This window comes from Mustela putorius, unplaced genomic scaffold (assembly GCF_011764305.1).
Source record: "Mustela putorius furo isolate JIRA1106 unplaced genomic scaffold, ASM1176430v1.1 tig00000430_pilon_pilon_pilon, whole genome shotgun sequence".
In the NCBI taxonomy this organism is placed as follows: Eukaryota; Metazoa; Chordata; class Mammalia; order Carnivora; family Mustelidae; genus Mustela; species Mustela putorius.
Genome location: NW_025421377.1, coordinates 11,865,876 through 11,891,351, shown reverse-complemented (window position 1 = coordinate 11,891,351; position 25,476 = coordinate 11,865,876). Strand labels below are relative to the sequence as shown.

General features: G+C 36.0%; 1 non-coding gene and 1 pseudogene across 1 annotated transcript; both read left to right on the top strand.

The window, feature by feature from the left end:
* Positions 1–7,580: 7,580 nt before the first annotated feature.
* On the top strand, positions 7,581–7,694 carry LOC123392073. The gene has a single exon (XR_006606737.1). It is a non-coding gene; the product is annotated as a U5 spliceosomal RNA (small nuclear RNA).
* Positions 7,695–17,709: 10,015 nt separating this feature from the next.
* LOC101681716 lies at positions 17,710–18,343 on the top strand (annotated as a pseudogene).
* Positions 18,344–25,476: the final 7,133 nt, after the last annotated feature.

Below are 25,476 nucleotides of genomic sequence, written 5' to 3'. Positions count from 1 at the left end.
GAGGCTTTAACCCACTGAGCCACCCAGGGGCCCCAATTATTCTTCTGTATACTTAAACCATCTGAAAATGTAGGTATACTTGAAAATCTTCACAGGAATGTCATTATCAGCTTTATTTATAATTACCCCAAATTGGAAGCAGTCAATAAGCCCTTCAATAAGTGAATGGATAAAAACATCTGTGCAATAGAATATTATTCTTTAACAAAAAGAAATGTACTATTAAGCTACAAAGACACAGATTCATCTTAAATGTATATGTTTAAATGAACCAGTCTGAAAACCATATACTGTTTGATCCAATTTATATGACATTCTAATAATGGCAAAACTACAGAGACGATAAATAGGTTAGTGGTTGCTAGTGGAGATAATAGGTAAGGATTAAGTACTTGAAGCACAGGAACTCCTTTAGGGAAATAAAATTATTCTGAATGATACTGCAGTAGTCAATAAGTGACATTCTATTTGTGAAAACCTATAGAATTTTAGAGCATGAAGAATGAATCTTTTTTTTTTTTTTAATGAAGAGTGAATCTTTATGTAAATTTAAAAAGTTAATTAGGATTTGGTGGTAACCTTGTTTGGAATGAAGAAAGGGGCAACAATCTGTTTTAAATGTTGAGCCACTCTGAAGGGGGTGGGGAAAGAAGCACTAAACTAGGTAACTTTAGAAATGAGTGAAGTTTTTAAGTCTATCGTTGATGAAGCTATTTCTCATAATGCATTGGTTCCGATGCTGCTATTCACATGCACTGGGTACATGTGTACTGAATTGAGCAATGAATAAAGGAATGGCAGATGGTGAGGGGCAGGTTTCCCACTACTGGAGTGAGAGTTGATAGACAAGAAATGAGAGGAGGTTAGAAGGGCCCATGGTGTTATGAAAGCGAGTTGAAGGGTTCTGAAGGAAATTGTGCTTAATTTAATATAGATACAGGTGGTTATATATACACATATTTATATATGTTTGCATGTACCCAAGATAGTATATGCACATACATTTCTCGTTCTGTCACCTGGAAGGGTCTGGAAGCAACAACACTAGAGTAGCAAAATGCTGGGAATGGCCAGCAATCCCCATAACAAAGGATGAAAGTTTACTCCAAACAAGTTGCTGTGATAGAAGAAGGCAAGGTGTCAACACTCAGAGACAAAGACCCTTTGTTGTTCTTTGCCCCCTGCTTTTATGGGCCTTCAGGATAAGTCTTTATAACTGTTTCTCAGGCAGTGATGTGTGACAAGGGGTCTTATGAAACTGGGAGGATCTGTTTGTAGGAAAGATATCATATGCTAATCCGCTTGTTCTACAAATTCTGCTAAACACAGCCTAAGGGACAATGCAGACATCTCTTAGATCACAGGGTTCCTGTTTGGGCTAAGAAAGCTTTGGGGAGGGGTGCCTGGGTGGCTCAGTGGGTTAAAGCCCCTGCCTTCGCTCAGGTCATGATCTCAGGGTCCTGGGATCAAGCCCAGCATCGGGCTCTCTGCTCAGCAGGAAGCCTGCTTCCCCCCCTCTCTCTCTGCCTGCCCCTCTGCCTACTTGTGATCTCTGTCTGTCAAATAAATAAGTAAAATCTTAAAGAAAGAAAGAAAGAAAGAAAGAAAGAAAGAAATAGATAGATTTGGGGGAAAGCAACTGCCCATGCCATTCCTATGGCAACCTGGTCATACAGACCTTGGCCTTGCAAAGGCATCTGCCCTTAGCAGCTTCCATGTTACATTTTAACAAGCCAGGTATTATGATTTCATGCTCTACATTAACCCTAAGAGCAACAAACACACCTAGAGCCCAGAACTTGATTTCTAATAACATTCTCCAATGAAAGGGAGCAGAACTTTTTGGGAAAATGACTGACTTTAAAACTAAAGCGGAAAATACACAAACCTGCCTCTCTGCGTACTTGTGATTTCTCTCTGTCAAATAAACAAATTAAATATATATATATATATATTTTAAGTTAGATAGTACGAGTTCTCTATGAAGTGCAGTGTCCTTGGTCAGAGAATGGGCTAAGGTGTCAGGTATAGAAGCAAATTCAGTTGAGAAGTTTCCCAAGGACTCCCACATAAGGGAAGTGTTAGTCTCTGACTTAACAGAGGAAACCTCCAGGGAACACTGAAGGTTCTTAGCTCTTAACTCCCCACAGAAATCAGTCCAAAGATGAACCAGTCCTGGACCTTCCTGGACCAATGTTTAGCATTTTAGATAAAATGCTACTTTTATTTATTTACCTTTCATTGAGTAAAATTAATACGACATAAAGGTAACCATTAAGCATGTTAGAGTGCCTAATTCAGAGTTGTTTGATACATTCAAGATGCTTGCAACTACCACCTTTATAGTTCCAGGATATTTTTATAACCCCATAAGGAAACCCCATACTCATTAAACAGTAACTTACCATTCCCCCTTCCTCCCCAGCCCCCCCCCCCCAGTCACTGACAACCACGAGTCAGCTTTCTATCTCTATCAATTTACCTATTCTGGATATTTTAGATAAATGAAACTGTATAAAATGCAAATTTTTAGGTCTGATTTTTTTCGCCAACTTTAATGTTTGCAAGGCACATTGACATTGTAGCATGTATCTGTATGTCACTCCATTATATGACTGAATAATATTCAATTGTATAGATCAACAACATTTTTTTTATCCATTCTTTGACATTTGGGTTATTACCACTTTTGGCTATTATAAGTAGTGCTGCTGTAAACATTTTTGTATATATATATTTAAATACCTCTTTTCAATTCCTTGAATGTAAACTTAGGAGGGGTATCTTTGGGTCATATGGTAATTCTGTGTTTAACTTTTTGAAAAAACTTCCAGGGATGCCTGGGTGGCTCAGTGTGTTAAAGCCTCTGCCTTATGCTCAGGTCATGATCTTAGAGTCCTGGATCAAGCCCTGCATTGGGCTCTCTCCCCCCACCCACCCCCCCGGCCTGCCTCTCTGCCTACTTGTGATTTCTGTCTGCCAAATAAATAAATAAAATCCTTAAAAAAATAAATAAATAATAAAAACTGCCAAACTGTTGTCCAGAGTGGCTATTCATACCATTTTACCTCCCCAATAGCAATGTAAAAGCATTCCAATTTCTCACATCCTGACCAATACTTATGTTCTTTAAAAAAAAAATACACACACACACACACACACACACACTGTGATACGGTATCTCGTTGAGGTTTGATTTGCTTTTCCACAATGACTAAGGATGCTGAATATCTTTCATGTCCTTATTGAGGTACTGTCTATTCAAGTCATTTACCATATTGGGCATTTGTTTTTGTTACTGAGTAGTTATATTAGTTCTCTATATATTTTGGATATTAGACCTTTATTAGTTTTATGATTTGCTAAATATTTTCTCCCATTCTTTGGGTTGTCTTTTCACTTTCTTAATAGTGTCATTTGAAGAGCAGTTTTGTTCTCAATTTTTATGAAGTCTAGTTTATTTTTTTGTTTGTTTGTTTTTCTTTTTCTCCTTGTGCTTTTGGTCTCATATAAGAATACTAAATTCTAGATCATGAAGATATACTTCTATATTTTCAACTAAAGGTATTACAGTTTTAGCTCTCACATTGATGTCTTGGATCCATTTTTAATAATTTTTGTATATGATATGAGGCTGGGTTAGACTTCATTCTTTTGCTAATTTTGGATTTACCTTGCTTTTCTTTTTCTGGTTCCTTAAAGTATACAATTAGGCTACTGATTTCAAATCAGCAGATTTTAAGAATCTTTTCTTTGAATTTTTGAAGAAATCTTTTTCTTTTTCTTTCTTTCTTTTTTTTTTCTTCCCCAGTATAAATGTTTATAGCTCTACATTTCCAAGTGAGCACTGCCTTCACTGCATGCCAAAAGTTGAGGTGTGTTGTGGTTTTGCTTTTATTTGTCTTAATGTATTTTCTAATATCCCCTGTGATTTCTTCTTTGGCCCATTAGTTAAGATTGAATCTCAAGTGTAACCCAAGCTTGTTCCAAATATTATTCCTTGCCCCAGACTGTTGTAACCAATATCTGTTAGTTTAAATGCTTCTGGCAAAAGCCACTAGGGAAGTCATCCTAGCCCAGGGAATGCTTCTAGTTAGGTGAAATAAATGCTTTGTACAGGTCATTGAGAAATGTACCAGATATATGGAGACCCATAAACACAGTTCTTTGAGAATAAGGTCCATGTTGCTTTCTCTAGTTCTAACAATCTGCACTAGAAGTGCAGCTACTGATTTTTAATTTTTTGAGGAATCTCTGTTTTGTTTCCCAGGGGCCTGAACCAATTTGCTTCCTCACCAAGGGTGTTCAAGAGTTCTCTTTTCTCCACATCCTTGCTAATACTTGATATCTTTTGTCTTTTGGATGATAACCATTCTAACAGGTGTTAAATGGTATCTCATTGTGATTTGGACTTCTGTTTTCCAGATGATTAGTAATATTGAATACTTTTTCATCCATTGTGTTGGACATTTATATGTCTTTTTTGAAAAATGTATATTCAGGTCCTCTGCTCATTTTTAGGCAATTTTTTTGGGGGGGATATAAAGTTGTATAAGTTGCCTATATGCTTTGGATTTAACACGTTATTAGATATATGATTTGCAAATATTTTCTCCCACTTATAGGTTGCCTTTCATCTTATTAGTTACTTTTGGGGAGGAATGGATGGAATTCCCTACTCCACCATTTTCAGTGATGTCATTCTTAAAATACTGTTTATAAAAATAAATACTGCTATAAAGCAGCACTCCACACTGAATCTAATTTCTCAGTTTGCTTGCATTTCCATTCATTTCCTGTTTCTCTCCTTCAGTGTAGGACCTGAAAGCAGAGAAGAACCCATTGTTTTAGTTTGTTTACAAAGAAACCAGTCAAAAGTCAAAATGCAGAACTGTTGGGAAAGGAATTTTTGATAGCTATATATCCTGAAGAATATGACCTAACCACAAATAAATGGACAGGGTAAACTAGATGCAAAGATACAGTCAGAGAGAGCAAGTAAATTACTTCTAAAATTATTCAGCACCCAGGAATGTAACTTCAGTCTTCTCTCCTTGCAAATGGCAATATAAGATAGTTAATTTTTTGAAGCAAACAAATCACCTTAATTGAACACAGTTTTCATTTTAAAACAAGTTGTAGAGCTTAAAGCTGAAGTCCTCCAGAGAAAATAGCCTTATGATTTATATCAGAACTGCTCAAACGCAAAGCAATTTGTGAGGTTGCATATGAATAATGCAGGGTGAGAACAGCACAGGAGGAAACCATTGAAAGAAAGTAAATGAAGTCCCTTTAAAATGGAATATATAGGAAACTATTTAATTTGAATTATTCACCAACACTTGTGATATTACAGGAATAACCATAGATCAGCGAATATTTCAATTTTTAAGATGGGGTCACGCTGTTCCTTTTATATATTTAAAAAAAAATTCCCAGAGACCAAAAATGGTAAAGTGAATGAGAAGTGCATTACAGCCTATGAATATGCAGGGATGTGCTAGAGTTCACCTGAAAAGAAAGGAAGAATGGCCTTTGGAACTCTGTGACACACAGCTAGAGCTGTTGACTCAAGATCCACAGAGGCAGTTTCTGCCAGTTTAAGAGCATGTTCAATGATCAGCAGAAAATGCACCTTTTAGATATGTTTTGACTATTTCTGACTCTAATGATGAGCTGTATGTTTTGGAGAAATTCCAAGTATCTGAGTAGTACATTTCCTTTATATATGGAAAAAAGATGAATGTTACCCCTTTTTCTTTTACATAATCCTAAATATATAGTGTTGAGTGGTTTAATAAGTAATTATTCCAAGAGAATCAAATGAGAAATTCTTTTAGGGTAGATCGTTCAGTAATGTTGGAATAACTGCATGATTAAAATACCATATAAAGCATTTGGTATTTACTCCATTAAAATCAAATAGAAAACCTTACCAATTGTCGTATCAATTAATCCTATTTAATGTTGCATATTGTTTTTAGGTTTAGCAGGTCCTTAGTAATATACACATGGTCCTTAGTAATATACGCATTATGTTGTATTGACAATGTTTTAGACTCACAGAGTTGAAAAGTCACCTGATCTATAGAAGTTTAAAATCAATAGTATTTTAAATTTAATAGTATAAGATTCTAAATGATCTGGGAAAACAGCCAGCTGACCAATATTAGAGTAAATGACTAGGCCTGGTATTTGTATGGAATATCTTTAACTAGAAATCAAGTAACCCTGGCTAAAATCCTTTAATTTAAAGAGATACTAGACCATGTTGCATAAGGAGATATGGAAACAGCATAAAACCATCTAGTCTATCCAAATATTTCTACAAACCAATAGCTGCTGAGAGGCTGCAATGTTGCCTAGCTGGAAAAATAAAACTGCAAAAAGTTATATCCTTTTGAGCAATATCATAGAGAATAACATGGATTTGTATAATGCGAGTTAAATGATGGAGGGAAATGAGAAACATTAAAATCATTCAACTAAATGGTACGTTAATATTCAGGCCAAGTCAATATTGAATTTCAGATTCTGGTGAACACTACTGATCAATAAAAATAAACGAAGCCCTTTCACTTTGAATGTATACGTCTGGTCTGTTAGGATAAACTAATTTGATTTGGCTGCTTTTAGCATTGACTTTAATTTTAGGCATGCCTTTTAATTGGCTAATGTTTGGTTAGCATTCTATACAGGAACTTCTTCCTCGCGTTCATATTTTGAGATCTTTGTACATGTCTTGGTTCACTAGACACTCTGACGATTCTCTAGAAACTCAATTTGTTCACCTGGATCTGGACATTTGGAGATGGCAAGGGTAGAGATGGGCCTTGAGGAGAATTTATAGAGGACTAGTCCAAAAGGACCAATATATTTTAGAGCTTCCCAGAATGCTTTCTAATGACCTGAAAGGATTCTGTATATTCTTAGACCTAGTTACAAAAACATTCTCAAATGTCATTAAAGTTCTTTAATTATCCATTTTTTAATGAAAATAACTTCAGTTCTCCGATAATTTCATTAACATGCATGCCTCTCATCTTTCTTTGTCCAGTAATAACTTGAATAGATCACCTGTGAGATATATACAAGGCTACAGAAAAGTGATAATTTTACTCAATTTCCATCAGCTTGATATTAGCATTAAAGCAAAACTCTGGTAGGTCAATTGTCTTTAGTGTAGCTGTGAAACCTGGCAATTCCCCATCAGTTCTGATTCCTATTATGGTAAAGTGCAAGAAGTCATGTTTAATGATAAGAATCTATGAATCTCTTTCTATCTATCATCTATCCATCCACACACGTATATATATATATATACACACACTTATTTAGTCCTAAATTATTATAGATGTTGATATATATATTATACTTAAACATAAAAAAAGTTTTTTTAATAGGTAAGATTCTTCTTATAGGGTATATAATGAAAACATGATCTTTACTATGTATAGTGTGCAGAAGACCTCTTTGTATTAAAATATTTTAGGTTAGAGTGGCAAATCAATAGATAAAATCATCTTAAAAAATAGAGAATCTGTGATATCTGGATATGCTATAAAAATTAACAGCCCAATATGCTCTGTTTTCTCTTCAACTTATATAAGTTTTTCACCTTTCACTAAAAATTTCCGTGGAGAGGAACAACTCTGAGTTGAGTCAGTTGTTTGATGCCTTGTTTTACCAGGGTTGAAAAAAAAGTTAAGAGCCCAGGCATTAGAAACTGATTACCTGGGTTTAAATTCCAGTCCTACAACATCCTAGCAGTATGATCCTGTGAAAAATCACTGAATATTTGTAAAATATGCTAATCATTATACTTAACCTTGGTGTCATTACTGAGATAAAATAAAATAATCAGAGGTTATCACTATGCCTAGAACATAATAAATACCCGAGAGGTGTTGTATTTTTAACATTCTATTTCTCACATTGAAAATATATAATAATATTTTAAATTTTCAACAAGAATACTGATTTCCTATTGAATATTATTTAAAATTTACATTGATTGCATTGTAATCAACTTTATTTATTTATTTATTTTTATTGCAATGCTTTCCACATCAGTCAATTATGGCTCAATTAACAGTACATGGCAGATCTCCTCAAAACTGAGTGACTTAAAACAGCTTTCATTTGTTGTCTCTCATGCATCTGCAGTTCACCCGTGCATCAGGTCATCTTGGCCGGACTTACCTGGGAGCACTGATTTATACTGGGGGGGAACTGGCCTTGGCTCCTCCATATGCATTGGCTTCAAGTCTGCTTTATGTGAGGACATTCTAAGGCCCAAGTTGAAAGGAAAATTCTCCCAGGACCATGATAGACTCACAAATGCCCTACTACACACACATAGTTCAAACCTTAATTTACATCACATTTGTTAGTATCTCACTGGCTAAACAAGACATGGTGGCAACCCAATACAACAGAGAAGGGATGTACACTTTATTAAGGTGAGGGCAGCAGTGAATACCTTTAAAGAGTGTTCTAATCTACTATACTCTGTTACTTTGAAAACTGTGTAATATATCAATTAAATTTTGAACATTTAAAAATATGTTGATAGCTATTAGTATGATTTTAATATTAATCCCCAATTTTCAAAGGGATTAATTGTTATCTCATAAATATTCCCTAATTTTTTAATAATCATTATCTCAACAAAAAAATTGTTTCCCAACCTCTTCTGTACACGTCATAAAAATGACAGTTTTTTTTCTCCCTATGGCCATCCTTCCTTTTCTCCCTTCCTTTTCCTTTCTCCCTTTCTCTCACTATGTTTTTTCATTTCTTTCTTCATTCTTGTCTGTCTCTATACATTTTAACAGATAAATCAAGAGACCTGTGAATGTTGGGAGGCAGATAAGGGAATAAAGAAATTTGAGATCAGAAATTAGATGTTAATATTACTACTTACTGAGATTATTTGCTAAAAAATTAAATAAGTATGACATAACCTTTTTCTTTTTATCATAATCCTATCTGAAAGGAATAGTTACAAGAAACATTCTGTAAAGCCAATTCAGTGTAATATTTTAGATACTTAGGAGTTAACATTAAATATTTTAATGGTTTAAAATATAATTAAAATATAATTTAAAATATAATGGTTTAAAATATAACTTAGGAGTTAACATTAAATATTTTAATGGTTTAAAATATAATTCACCTAAGTTAACTCTGGTTTAAAGACTCTTTGGGGGAATTATAATAATGAAGAATACATTTTTTCTCCTTCTCTTTGAAGCATTTCTTATTAGAGTTTAGGAAGTTAAATCTTAAACTATAAGAAAATAAAATGTCAAGACTTGGTGAATATTTGATCTTGAGATAATAAATTAGAAGCAACTTCCTTATAGTGTGGTTTCCTTCCCATGTGTTCCATATTCTCTTTTCAGTGTTACATCATCTATTCATATATCTCCTCATTCAAAATAAAGCAAAACCTCTACTGCAGGTAGAGGAAAAAAATGTGTTTAGGAATATATTAATATACCACCCATTGTGACATAAACATCCGAAATGCTTTTTTTGTTTGTTTGTTTGTTTTTGTTTGTTTGTTTGTTTTGTCTACAAATAACTAGTATATATGCTGGGCCTTAATTGATTATTAAAGGATCTACTGTAAGTTTGAAATTTTCTTTTTTTTTTTTTTAAGATTTTTTATTTATTTATTTGACAGACAGAGATCACAAGTAGGCAGAGAGGCAGGCAGAGAGAGAGAGGTGGAGGAAGCAGGCTCTCTTCTCTGCAGAGCAGAGAGCCCGATGCGGGACTCGATCCCAGGACCATGAGATCATGACCTGAGCTGCAGGCAGAGGCTTTAACCCACTGAGCCACCCAGGCGCCCAGTTTGAAATTTTCTTGTGTTTACTCGTCCATTAATAGCAGCTCTAATGTGTCTAAGACTATACGGATTTATAACTCTGACCAAGAAAGTCTGAGAGGAAAAATTTGGATTAAGATACCATGAATCAATTCTACATATTTTCTTCTTTTTAGCCTAAAACAAACAAAATGGAAAAAGAGAGAGAAAGAGAAAAACAAATTAGTCTGGTAATTGAAGATATTGGTTTGTTTTTGAATTGGAGTAACTAATCCTACCTTCCATAAAAAGTAGAAAAAAATTCTCTTGGCTTACATAAGAAAGCCTTAGTTATTGCTTACACAGCCTGACACAAGCCATGTGGCCTTTCTGGGTCACTTTTATGTAACAATGGCTTCCCATGCTAGAAGTCTTTCATTTTGTTGCTCCATTGTTCCCTAGGGCTCAATGATTCCCTGCTTCAGGATGACTGGGTAGCCAGAAAGATCCATTAGGCTCTTCAGGATGTCTTTACGGTCAAACCTGAAAGTAATACAATCCTTTGCCCAACATTTTCTCAGGAAGATGTCAGTCACAGGGCCAAATTATTTGCAAGAGAGTCTGACAAGTGAAAAGAGCTCATGCTTTGGTGCAGTCATAATCTCTGCCAGTTTGGGAATGTTGGAAACCTACAAAAATGTGTTATGGAGACTGAGGTCAAACAACAAAGTGCTTTAATATATGAATAAAAGCAGAAATTACTGAGTTTAGGCCTAAGAAGAATCTTATGTTCAACTAAGCCAAATTCCTTTTATAAGTGAGTAAATGAATGTCCACTCATTCATTTCTTCTTTCTTCTACTTAGCATTCATTTACTAAATGCTTTGTGTATGTCAGGCTAGGCTCTCAGTTTATATATTGGATATGAGATACCATTTCTGCTTTAAGGAAGTTCAGAGACTTTGAAGAATATCACTAATTAACAATGCACATTTAATAAATGTATATGCAGGGTGCTGTGTAAGCATAAAAGAAAACACCACATTCTACATGAAGATCAGGATTCAAGACCTTGGAACAAAGAGAAGCAAGTTCACACAGAATCCTTAGGAAAACTCAAACCAACAGATTTGGATTGGGCAAAGGAGAAGAAAACACAGGCAAACCAAATCCCATTTTAAGCGAAAAGTGAAACTGGAATAATCTGAGAAACTCACATTGTTCACAAAGATTACACTGAATCAGATGAAATGATTTGATTAAACTCTAGAATTCAGTTTGTAACATGAAATTCAGGGTTGATTTCTAGAGTTCCAGCCCATTCCTCCTTCTTCTTAGAAAGATATATTGTAGGTAGGTTAAAAGTTTGGCTGTGAAACTGGAATAAATTCTGTGTTCCAGTTTTAACTGTGTAAATGAGCTATTTGTTGAGCTCTTATTTTTCTCATCCAAGAAATGGGCTTAATAATAGTGTGGGGTTTGGCTCAGGTCATGATCCCAGGGTCCTGGGCTCGAGCCCCGCTTCGGGGGGATCTCTGCTCAGCAGGGAGCCTGCTTCCCTTCCTCTCTCTCTCTCTCAATCTCTCTCGTTCTCTGCCTATTTGTGATCTCTGTCAAATAAATAAAAATAAAATCTTTAAAAAAAATAAGAGTGTGTATGTGTGTGTGTGTGTGTGTGTATATATATATATATATATATATATATATAAGCTCAACAAATAACTCATTTACATAGTTAAAACTGAAACTATGTAATTTAGATTAGTTCTTGGTTTATAATAATGACTCAGTAAATATTTGCATACATTAATATTACTACCAGCTTAAGTATATAAGACATTCACTATTTATAAGCCTCGATGATTTGAAGACTAATTCATTGATTCATTAATTCACTAAAACTCATTACATGGAAAGCTGAAGCCAAAGTCATATTATATTGGATTGTGTGGTTTATTGGTTAAAACAACTTTGGTTGTTCAGTGCCATGGTTGCTTTGACAGTTTGTCCAAATGATCAAAACATTTTAAAGCTATTAAGTAGAAAGTACTATATTTGCCATAAGTATCATGATATGGAACATTTAAAAAACATTTATTGAGATTTAGGTATAGAAAAGCAGTATCTTTTTCTTAGTAATCATGATTTAAGAATATGTTAAAAATCTATCATTTGGTTATACAAGGGTCTCTTTATAGATTGTGGCATATGGGCTATTAAATAAGAGTCCTGAGTGGCGATTCTAGAAGTGAAGCAGCAGTGCTTCATCATTACCTTACATTACAAGTTGCAATGAACTCATAAGAAGTGGGAATCTGTAAGGAGAAGATGGTTCAAAGAGTCAGACAACTTTGATTCTGAATTTTGACTGTACTATATATTAGTTGTGTGTCCTTTGGGTTGTTACTTAGAGTTCTGTACTAATTTCCTCTATCTTATTTGACTTTAAAGATTTATTTATTTGAGAGAGAGAGAGAGTGCAGGAGAGATAGTGTGCATAAGTGGGGAGAGGCAGAGGGAGAGAATATCCAAGCCAACTACTGCTGAGTGCAGAGCCAGACTTGGGGCTCAATGTCACAAAACATGAGACCATGACCTGAGCCGAAACCAAGAGCTGGACACTTAACTAATGGAGCCATCCAAGCATCCTTAATTTTCCCCATTTTAGGAACAGAACAAAAAATTCATTCCACGTGGTGCTTTTTGTAAAAACCAAATGAACGATTTCTACATTTGTTCTAAGTACATGTCTTTAACATTATGACATCTCTAAAATTAGAATCAGTTTTAGCATAGGTAGCATGTCATAGTTTAATTGGTAATGTTTATCTTTTTTTCTCATGGATACATGAATTAATGATATGTCTTACAATTAATGGATTTGATAAAGTAGAAAAATATGCGGTTCATCCTAGTACTTAAGGGTGACATAGGTTTTATTTTCCTTTTTTTTTTTTTTCTGGTTCTTCTATGTCACAAATTATTTGTTCATAAAAGAGCATGTCTAAGAGCCTGTGCAAATAAAGTAAATGAACAATCAGGAGAATTACCCAGATATATAATAGAAAGCATAAAATTTTAGAAAAAATTAAGCTGTGCAGCAGAGATGTTTGGATTTCAATTATGAAGACAAAAGTCAGTTTGTATTATGAAATTATTTATATAAAGGAGGTAGTAACAGGTATTACAGGTATTACTTCTTTGAGGGATGTAATAGAAATGGTAACATATTAGCATTAAAGACTCCTTGACCTTCTCAGGAAAGATTCATACTGTGACACCATGAATAAACTTAACTTCCTTTCTCAGCTGGTATGTGTGCATGTGTGTATGTGTGTGTATATGTGTGTGTGTGTGTCTGAGAAGAGAGAGACAGAGAGAGCATACATCTCTATGCCTAAATGTTCTTTCCCAACATCTAAAACATTGTATTCCCCATAATCTTAAGAGAATTCTTGAAACTATAAAGTAACTGTATTATAAGGGGGAAAATCACCTTTCATTTAAAGTTAAAATTAGAAACATATTACAGTGGCATTATTTTTTAAACTTGCTTATGATATTTTAATCAGAGAACACTTAAAGAAGATTTTCAGAAATCTAATATTCAACACAGTTGAAATCAGAACCGCTCCTAAAAGAGATGACATGATCCAATATCATCTCATTGGTTTCTTCCTTATGACCTTTCTCCTAGGAGGAATCCAGTGAAACTGGCTCTTTGGAGTAGCCAGGAGACAATCTGCAAACAACTTCCACAAAGTATAGGTGGGTAGAGTATAAAACTGCATGCTATCCTGTAAAGATGCAACTCTGTATTAGAATTTGAAAACTTAGTAAGAATGGTTCTAATATTTTTATGATGATTTCATCTGTTTCTAATTTCAATAAAGATTCAACTACTATATGCATTCAGAAAAAGATAAGAGGATGTGTAAAATATTTTAGAATACTGTACCAGTTAAAGGAGTTACTATTGATTGATCATTCACTATAAATATAGCTTTACTTTATTTTGATAATTCAGAAGAAAATATGTTGATCCTGCAGCTCAGTAACAAAATACATAACAAAAGCACAAGAAAAATCATTCATTGTCGGACTATACTTTGATAAAGATGATGGTATGGAAACTCTCCTTTTGAATTTAAGAATGGTATGAATCTTTGTAACCTCAAAGGCATTAATACTGAATAGATAGTGATACTCTCTCTAAAGTATTAGCTACAGTTACTCAATATCAAGTTTACTTAAAAAAATACTGCTTAATTTTAGTGGTGAGATTTCTTTGTAAAACAATAACCAATATACACTGAACTCTAATAGAAAACAAATATTTTTTACAGATTTGTATTTAATATTGGTACATGCCATGCTATACACCATTAGTTATTTTCCTTTTGTCTGCATTTTGGGATAATTATTTTTTTAAATATTTTATTTATTTATTTGTCAGAGAGAGAGAGCACAAGCAAGGGGTTGGGCAGGCAGAGGGAGAAGCAGACTTCCCAGTGAACAAGGAGCCCATTGTGGGACTTGATACCAGGAACCTAGGATTATAACCTGAGCCAAAGGCAGTCACCCAACTGAGTGAGCCACCCAGGTGTCTCTGCATCTTGGTATTATTAACAGAATATCATTTTGTAAGTTATCCTATAGGTGTTTACTAACATTATTCAATATCTGTCTTTCATGTGTAAAAGAATGTATTTCTGCTTAGCAACTATTTGTTAACACTAAGCATACAAGTAACATAGAAGAAACTGTTAGAAATTAGACTGCCAACATTCAGAATAATGAAGATTTTTAAAATTTGTATAATGCATATGATTCAGAATTTTTTATGAAAATCAGATGTAAAGCATTGATTTTTTGAAGGTAGTATTTGATCTATATCAAACAATATCTGTATAGATACCCATATATGAACATATTCAAATATATAAAATAATTCAACACTAGATACACCGTCTGGAGATACTTTTTTAAAAAGATTTTATTTATTTATTTGACAGAGAGAGATCACAAGTAGGCAGAGAGGCAGGCAGAGAGAGAGAGAGGAGGAAGCAGGCTCCCCGCCAAGCAGAGAGCCCGATACGGGACTCAATCCCAGGACCCTGAGATCATGACCTGAGCTGAAGGCAGGGGCTTAACCCACTGAACCACCCACATGCCCCTGGAGATGTTTTTAATTACAAAATTAAATAATTTCCCATCACCTTCTGTTTTAGAATAAAAGCAGTTTTTTTCCCTCTTACTGAAATATATAACATAAAACATTGTGTAACAATTGTATTGATTTCTTTATATATTGTAATATAATTGTGATTGTAGCATTGGCATTCTATCATGGCATATAATTATCATTTCTTGTCTTAGTGGGAATAAGTCAGATCTAATCTCATAGCAAGTTTGATGATTAAAATACATTGTCTATATTTAGTGTACCACGCAGTAGATCTCCAGGACTTACTTATCGACTAGTTGCAATTTGTACCCTAAAACATCTTTCCTATTCTTCCACCCCTCCCAGCCCCTGCTAAGCACCACTTTTCTCTTGTTTTACAAGTTTGCATATTTTAGTTTTCACATTTAAGTGATACCATATAGTAATTGTCTGATTTATCTCACTTAGCATAATGTCTTCAAGGTCATTCCACGTTATCACAAATGGCAGAATTTTCCTTCTTTCTCATGGCTGAATAATATTACACACACATGGGGCGCCTGGTTGGCTCAGTCACTTAAGCATCAGGTTCTTGGTTTAGGTTCAGATAATGACCTCAGGGTCTTGAGATCAAGCCCCATGTCCAGCTCTGTTCTTCACGGAAAGTCTGCTTGAGATTCTCTCCCACCCTCCTGTGTGCACACGCTGTTTCTCTCTCTCACTCCCTGTCTCCAATAAATAAATACATACATAAATAAAACTTTTAAAAATATTACACATGCACATTTTCTTTATGCATTCATATTTTTTTTGTTTTGTTTTTGTTTTTTTTTAATCTTTTTTTTTTTAAGATTTTATTTATTTATTTGACAGACAGAGATCACAAGTAGGCAGAGAGAGAGGGGGAAGCAGGCTCCCTGCTGAGCAGAGAACCGGATGTGGGGCTCGATCCCAGGACCCTGGGATCTAGACCTGAGCTGAAGGCAGAAGAGGCTTTAACCCACTGAGCCACCCAGGCGCCCATGCATTCATATTTTGATAAACACTTAGCTTGTTTCCTTTTCTTGGCTATTGTGAAAAATGTGGTAATAAGCATAGGAGTGAAGATAACTCTTTGAGTAATGATTTCACTTCCTTCATATATATACCCAGAAGTGGGATTGCTGAATTATATGATAGTTCTTCCTTTAATTTTTTATAAGTAAAAGTAAATAAATAACATATGCATGCAGATACTATATACTGAAAGAAATAAATTTTCTTTTTTTTCTTCATCTTAGAAATTCTCAGATATATGATGATAGGTGGCTGTGGGTAACAGAGTTAGTAATAAAGAGTTACTAACAGAGTTCGTTAAAGTTAGAGTTTCTGTATTATATTATTAGTGAAAACTTATTTATAAAATTATGTGAAATAAAAGTAACATCTTTATATTTAGTACTGTTAAATTTACTACTATTAAAATCAATAATTTAAGTATTTACATACATATTTACATATGCATAAATAAGGCAGAGACACAAGAGAAAGGCATTAACAATTTAGAAAGAACAACTATGCATATGCATACATATTCAACAAGCATTTTTTTTAATGGATTTCAGAGTTTATAAATATAGGGATTGTTTGGGATTAGAAAATAGGCATTAAAATAGAATATTATAAAGGCTAAAATATATGAGGAAATATTTAGAGATTTCCCAAATAATAGGATATGATAAAGTTGCTTTTTTCTCTTCCTATCTGGTATGTTTATTCTCACATGTTAAGCATAGAAGAGTTCTTTTCCCTTCTTTGTCCTTCTAACCACTAAACATAAATATGAATGGTTTAATATGAAAATGTGGTTCTATATTCCCAGAGATTTTTTATTTACTTTGCTTGCTATTTGAAATATCTTAAAGAATTTAAATCTAAACAATAATTATTTATTGCTGAACACATTACTCTAAAATTAGATGAGAATTTTTCAGACACCAAAATGACAATTCTTTTATTTTTGGTAAAATGCCACGTTATTTAAAAACAAACAATCAGAAAACAACAACAACAACAACAACATTAAAAAAAAGCAACATTAATAGGTTCAAAATATTGTTTTACTTAAACATAATGGCTTCAAATACTATTTTCCTGGAATGAAGAGCAAGGCAGCTTTTTTCTGCTGTTGAGAAACATATTATTATCCCTACATGCTGTAGGCAATCCCTCTCTGAAGCAACCACATTCTTGTAGAGAGGCTGACTTGTTAGGATAGAACACCCTTTGTTATACCTCATTTACTTCATTTATTGAAAAAAGTGTCACTAACAACTTTCTAGTCTTACAATATAGATGAAAGGGTCATTAAAATGAATTATGCTGGATTATTCTGGAGGGGTCAGAGAAACATCAAGGGTTGTATGCTGCCTCACTCTATCTTGAACAAGAGTAATTACTTTGTGTGTTTTCCAAATAACTTCTACTGATACAAGAGATTTAGGGGTTAAAAATGCACCAAACTGACACCTGATAGTAGACTTCCAGGCTTCAGAACTGTGAGAAAATAAATTTCTATTGTTAAAGCCACCCAATCTATGGGATTTTGTTATGGGAGCCTGAGCAGACGAAGACAAAGGTTATATAACACACTGGACAAAAATCTGACTAACGCAATAATTAATATAATTATATACTCAGTTAAGAACTTACTTGCTATTCTCTGAGCAAGGGAGCACAAGAGTGGTCCATGGAGTCTCCAATGTCCCAGACTCAGGTAGAGGTGAGCAGGGTGAAGCAAGAGCCTGTGGCAGAGCAGCTAGCACAGAGGGTAGCCAAGAATGAGGAGGATGAACACTCAGTTAGCTGTTAGCCCCCTGCCCAGAAGAGCAACCAGGAGATCCAGGAGCTGGACGAGGATGATAAGAGTCCATACAAGAGCAAGGACACTCTGCTGGGCTACGTAGCAGTGTCTGCTGACCCTTATGTACCCAGTGTTGTTGTGGCCTGCCTGACCCTGGTGTATAGCCTAGCCCTGGGTCCCCTGGAGCTGGACCTGACAGGTGATCTGGAGAGCTTCAAGAAGCAGTCCTTGGTGCTGAAGGAGGGCAGAGAAAAATCTCTCTCCAGTGAACTGGGAAATTATGTCTGGCATGAAGTACATCCAGCACACATACAGGGAAGGCATCAAGATTGACAAGACAAACGATCTGGTGGGAAGCTATGGGTCCCAAGCAGAGGAGTACAAGTTTCTGGCCCTCGGGGAAGAAACACCCAAGGGTATGCTGGATTGTGGCAGGTACAAGTCCTGCTTCCCAGATGACAAGACTGTTAACCTCTCCTGGGAGTGGAATCTTACCATCAAATAGGAATGGGAGGACTGAGTCCTGGTCAGGGAGATGAGCAAGCCTTCGGACAGATGAATGACTTTTCTGATGTGCCCCACTCCCACTACCCCCACCCTCACCTCAACACCTTATCAGAGTGTAGACAGGTAGGCTCCCTGGCCAGCCCTCCCATCCCTCCTGGCCCTGCCTTCAGGGCCCAGCCTCCTCGATGGTCTCATCTTACTGCTTCTGCCTATTTCAGGGGAGTATTGGGAAGAGGGAACCTCCAGCACAGGCCTCCATCTCCCCTTCTGTAACCCTTCAGGTTCCTCTACCTGTCCTAAACTGATCCAAGGCCCTAGCTTTTCCAAGGGAATCATGGGGTGCTTAGGTCCATGTGGGTCTTCATAGTTGCCATGAATCTTCCTTTTCTTCTTCTGGGGTTGGATGGGAGCACGATTGGAGGCCTCTGGGGGGCCAGCCACCCTCCTGCTTTCACCTGTCTTGAGTCAATTCAACTACAGCTGTGGGTAACCATCTAACCATAATGCCTTAACATGTGGAACGTGTGCTGTAGGGGTCGATATGAAACTCTAAATCCCTATGTTTGCATGAGCATGGGGTCCCTTTTGGTCCCTGCCCCACTTGCAGTCCTGAGGGATGAGTGGGACATGCTGGTCTTTCTCTCTTGTCCACCAGAGACTAACCAGCTCCCTCTCCAGGCCAAGGCTATGGGGATGACTGCAGGGACTTGGGGAAAGCCAAACTGTCAAAACTGAAGTAGCTTCCATTCCCATCTGGAGGCCAAGTGTCCTCATAGCTCTGTCCTCTTTGTTCCAGTGGACAACAGTAGAGCCCACAACCCTAGCAGACAGTCCTCCCAGACACAGCCAATACCTGAGCCTTACTTGTCTACCTGGGCCTGTCGGCCTGGAGTTGTATGCGTGGCTTGTCAGTATTTATTGCCTCAATATGGGCTGTCCTCTGGGCACCTGACCTGCCACCTCTCTCACCAGACTCGGTGGCACCATCCCTGCAGTCCCTTTTCAGAGCCAGCCAGGACAACTGTGGGACTAAATGCCAAAGTTGGAGTCTTCCCCTGTGCCTCCCTCCCCCTTCCCTCCCCCTTCCTAGAGTGTTCAGGAGCCTGACTTTGCTTCTCCTTTTCTACCAGGAAATACATTCCTAAAAGGGCGGGGCAGGGAAAGAAACTTGCTACCTCGCATGGGAATAATGGCAGTTCCAAGTGTTTCTTAAGTATTTATACCAGAGAACTTATAAAAGAATTAATTTAGATCAAACTAAACACATTCATGGATAAACATATTATTTTTATTTCATTTTCCAAATTTTTATTCAAATAAAAGTTAACATAGGGGCCGCTGGGTGGCTCAGTCACTAAGTGTCAGCCCCAGCTCATGATCCCAGGGCCCTCGGATCAAGCACTGCATCCGACTCCCTGCACTGCAAAGAGCCTGCTTCATTTTTCTTTTTCCTTTTCTTTTTTTTTAATTATTATATCTTTTTTCAGTGTTCCAAAATTCATTCTTTATGCACCACACCCAGTACTCCATACAACATATGCCCTCCATAATACCCACCATGAGGCTCACCCAACCCCCCACTCCCTTCCTCTCCAAACCCCTCAGTTTGTTTCTCAGAGTCCACAGTCTCTCATGGTTTGTCTCTCCCGTCTGATTTCCCCCAACTCACTTCTCTCCTTCGCCCAATATCCTTCATATTATTCCTTATGTTCCACAAGTAAGTGAAACCATGAGATAATTGACTCTCTCTGTTTGACTTATTTCACTCAGCATAATCTCTTCCCATTCCCATCTATGTTGATACAAAAATTGGGTATTCATCCTTTCTGATGGAGGCATAATACTCCATTTTATATATGGGCCATATCTTCTTTATCCATTTGCCCATTGAAGGGTATCTTGGTTCTTTCCACAGTTTGGCAACTGTGGCCATTGCTGCTATAAACATTGGGGTACAGATGGCTCTTCTTTTCACTACATCTATATCTTTGGGGTAAATACCCAGGAGTGCAATGGCAGGGTCATAGGGTAGCTCTATTTTTAATTTCTTAAGGAACCTCTGCACTGTTTTCCAAAGTGGCTGCACCAACTTGCATTCCCACCAATAGTGTAAGAGGGTTTCCCTTTCTCCACATCCTCTCCAACACTTATTGTTTACTGTCTTGTTGATTTTGGCCATTCTAACTGGTGTAAAGTGGTATCTCAATGTGGTTTTGATTTCAATCTCCCTGATGGCTAATGATGATGAACATTTATTCTTGTGTCTGATAGCCATTTGTATATCTTCTTTGGAGAAGTGTCTGTTCATGTCTTCTGCCCATTTTTTGACATGATTATCTATTTTGTGTGTGTTGAGTTTGAGGTGTTCTTCATAGATCTTGGTTATCAGTTCTTTGTCTGTAGTGTCATTTGTGAATATCTTCTCCCATTCAGTGGGTTGCCTCTTTGTTTTGTTGACTGTTTCCTTTGCCATGCAGAAGCTTTTGAACGTGATTAAGTCCCAAAAGTTCATTTTTGCTTTTGTTTCCTTTGCCTTTGGAGACATAGCTTGAAAAAAGTTGCTGTGGCCAATGTTGAAGAGGTTACTGCCTATATTCTCCTCTAAGATTTTTGATACATTCTTGCCTCACATTGAGGCCTTTTATCCATTTTGAGTTTATCTTTGTGTATGGTGTAAGAGAATGGTCAAGTTTCATTCTTCTATACATAGCTGTCCAATTTTCCCAGCACCATTTATTGAAGAGACTGTCCTTTTTCCACTGGATAATTTTTCCCCCTTTGTCGAAGATTAGTTGACCATAGAGTTAAGGGCCCATATCTGGACTCTCTACTCTGTTTTACTGGTCTATGTGTCTGTTTTTGTGCCAGTACCATGGTGTTTTGGTGATAGCAGCTTTGTAGTAAAGCTTGAAATGAGGCAACGTGTTGCCTCCAGTTTTGTTTTTCTTTTTCAACATTTCCTTAGCAATTCGGGTCTCTTCTGGTTCCATACAAATTTTAGGATTGTTTGTTCCAGCTCTTTGAAAAATGCCTATGGAATTTTAATTGGAATGGCATTGTAAGTATAGATTGCTCTGGGCAGTATAGACATTTTAAAAAATATTTATTTTTCTCATCTGTGAGCATGGAATGCTTTCCCATCTTTTTGTGTCTTCTTCAATTTCTTTCCTGAGTGTTCTGTAGCTCCTCAAGTACAAATCTTTTACCTCTTTGGTTAGGTTTATTCTCAGGTATCTTATGGTTCCTGGTGTTATAGTAAATGGAATTGATTCTCTAATTTCCCTTTCTGTATTTTCATTGTTAGTGTATAAGAAAGAACTGATTCTGTACATTGATTTTATATCCTATTACATTACTGAATTGCTGTATTAGTTCTAGTAGTTTGTGTGTAGAGTCTCCCTGTCCCACTCTCCCTCCACTGTTCCCTCCCTCGCTGTCTCTCTCTCTCTGTCAAGTAAATAAATAAATAAATTCCACTTAACATACAGTGTAATATTAGTTTCAAGGTGTAGAATTCAAAGATTCATCAAATACATGAAGCACTCATTGATCAGGGCACCTGGATAGCTCGGTTGATTGTGTCCAGCTCAGGTCTGGATCTCAGGGTCCTGATCAAACCCTGTATTGGATTCCACCCTGAGCATGGAGTCTACTTAATAAAACAAAACATACAGTACTCTGTGTTCATCACAAGTGTCCTCCTTAATCCCCATCATTTTTTCTAATATTCCCCTGTTCACCTCTTCTCCAGTAACCTCAGTTTTTTCTCTATAGTTAAGAATCTGTTTCTTGGTTTGCCTCCTTTCCCCCCATTATCTTCATTTGTTTTGTTTCTTAAATTCCACATATTAGTGAAATTATATTATTTGTCTTACTCTGACTGACTTATTTCACTTAGCATTATACTATCTAATTCCATCCATTCATGTCATTGCAAAGACAAGATTTCCATTCTTTTTATGGCTGAGTAATATTGCACTGTGTAGATATAACACAACATCTTTTTTTTTTAATTTTATATTTTTATTTGACAGAAAGAGAAAGATCACATGTAGGCAGAGAGGCAGGCAGAGAGATAGGGGGAAGCAGGCTCCCCACTGAGCAGAGAGCCCAATGTATGGCTTGATTTCAGGACCCTGAGATCACAACATAAGCCAAAGGCAGAGAGACTTTAACCCAATGAGCCACCCAGGTACCCCATAACACAACATCTTTATACATAAATAAGTTGGTGAACATTTTGAGCTCTCTCCATAAGTTAGCTATTGTTGATAACATTGCTATAAACATCACGATATATATATCCCTTGAAATCAGTATTTTTGCATCCTTTAGGTAAATACATAGTAGTATAGTAATAGGATGGTAAGGTAGTCCTTTTTTAACTTTCAGAAGAACCTCCATACTGTTTTCCAGAGTGACTGCACCAGTTTGCATTCCCATCAACAGTGTGACAGAGTTCCTCTTTTCTCTGCATCCTCCCCCAAATCTGTTGTTTCCTGAGGTATTAATTTTAGCCATTCCTGATGAGTGTGAGGAGATATCTCACTGGAGTTTTGGCTTGTATTTCCCTGATGACGAGTGATATTGAGCATCTTTTCATGGGTCTGTTAGCCATCAGTAAGTCTCATTTGGAAAAATGTCTAAGCATATCTTCTGACCATTTTTAGTTGGATTTTTTTTTTGAGTTGAGTTTATCAGTTCTTTATAGATTTTTGGACACTAATTATTTACCAGATATATCATTTGCCAATATCTCCTCCCATTGTGTAGGTTACCTTTTAGTTTTTCTGTTTCCTTCACTGTGCAGAAGTTTTAGTTTGGTTTGGGTTTTTTTTTTTTGTTTGTTTTGTTTTTTGTTTTTTTTTTTTTAATCTTGATGAAGTCCTAGTAGTTCATATCTACTTTGCTTCACTTGACTTGAGTAAAGGAAGTTGCTGTGGACAATGTCAAAGAGGTTACCACCTGTGTTCTCCTCTAGGATTTTGATGGTTTCCTGTCTCACACTTAAGTCATTCTTCCATTTTGAATTTATTTTTGTGCATGGTGTAGGAAAGAGGTCCAGATTCATCCTCTTACATGTTACTATCCAGCTTTCTGAACAACATTTGTTGGAGACTGTCTTTTTTCCCACTAAATATTTTTTCCTGATTCTTTGAAGATTAGTCGACCATATAGTTATGGGATGATTTCTGGGTTTTCTATTCTGATCTTTTGATCTATGTGTCTGTTTTTGTGCTAGTGGCATACTGTTTTGATCACTACAGCTTTGTAATATAGCTTGAAGTCTGGAATTGTGATGCCTCCAGATTTGCTTTTCTTTTTCAGGATTGCATTGGTTATTCAGGATCTGTTGTGGCTCCTTACAAACTTTAGGATTGTGTGTTCTAGATCTATGAAAAATGCTGCTGATATTTTGATAGGGGTTGCATTAATTGTAGAGACTGCCTTTAGTTATATGGATATTTTAACAATATTTGTTCATCTAATCCATGAACACATAATTTTTTTCCATTTTTTTATGTCATTTTCAATTTCTTTCACTACTGTTTTATAGTTTTCAGAGTATAGATCTTTTTCTTCTTTGGTTAAGTTTATTCCTAGATATCTTATCATTTTTGATGCACTTGTAAATGGGATTGATTCTTTGATATCCCTTTCTGATGTTTCATTATTGGTGTATAGAAATGTAACAGATTTCTCTGTACATTGATTTTTCTGTCCTGTGACTTTACTGAATTTGGGTATAAGTCCTAGCAAATTTTTGGTGGAATCTTTCAGTTTTCTATGTAGAATATCGTATCTTCTGCAAATAGTGAAAATTTTACTTCTTTCTTGCTGGATGCCTTTTATTACTTTTTGTTGTCTGATTACTGATATTAGGCTTCTAGTACTATGTTAAATAACAGTGGCGAGAGTGGACATCCCTGTCCTATTCCTGACCATAGAGGGAAAAGCTCTCAGGTTTTCCACACTGAGGATATTAACTATTGGTTTTTCATTTGTGGCCTTTTTATGTTGAAGTATGTTCCCTCTGTCCCTACTTTGTTGAAGATTTTTATCATGAATGGATGTTCCCTGTCAAGTGCTTTTACTGTATGTATTGAAAGGATCATATCATTTTTATACTTTCTTTAACTAATGTAGGTATAACACATTGATTGATTTGTGAATATTGAAACACCAGGAATAAATCCCACTTGATCATGGTGGGTGGCTCTTTTAATGTATTGTAGGATTCTATTTGCTAGTATTTTGCTAGTATTTTGTTGAGAATATTTACATCCAAGTTCATCAGGGATATTGATCTGTAATTCTCTTTGTTAGTGGAGTCTTTGTCTTGTTTTGAAATCAGGGTAATGTTGACCTCATAGAATGAATTTGGAAGTTTTCCTTCCATTGTTGTGTTTAGGTATTAACACTTCTTTAAATGTTTGGTGCGATTCCCTTGGGAAGCTACCTGGCCCTGGGCTTTTGTTTTTGGGAGATTTTTTGATCACTGATTTAATGTTTTTGCTTATTGTGGGGCTGTTCAAGTTTTCTATTTCTTCCTGTTTCAGTTTTGGTAGTTTTGTTTGTTTGTTTGTTTTGTTTTGTTTTTTAAAGATTTTATTTATTTGATAGAGTACAAGCAGCGGGAGCACCAGGCAGAAGGAGAAGCAGGATCCTGGCTGAGCAGAGAACCTGACATGGGACTTGATTCTAGGCCCCTGGGATCATGACCTGAGCCAAAGGCAGATTCTTAACTGACTGAGCCACACAAGCACCCTCAATTTTGGTAGTTTATATGTTTCCAGGAATTTATCCATTTCTTCCAGATTATCCAATTTGTTGGCATATAATTTTTCATAATATTCTCTTATAATTATTTGTATTTCTGAGGTGTTGATTGTGATTTCTCCACTCTCTTATGTGATTTTTTTTTTTAATTTACATTCCATCCCTTCTTTTGGTAGGTCTGGCTAGGAGTTTATCAATTTTATTTTAATAAAGACTTTACTTATTATTTATTAATTTATTTAAGAGAAGGAGAGTGCAGAGGGAGAGTGAAAGAAAGAAGTAGACTCCCTCCTGAGCAGAGTATCCCATTTGGGGTTCCATCCCAGAACCCTGAGATCAAGACCTGAAGCTGAAGGCACACACTTA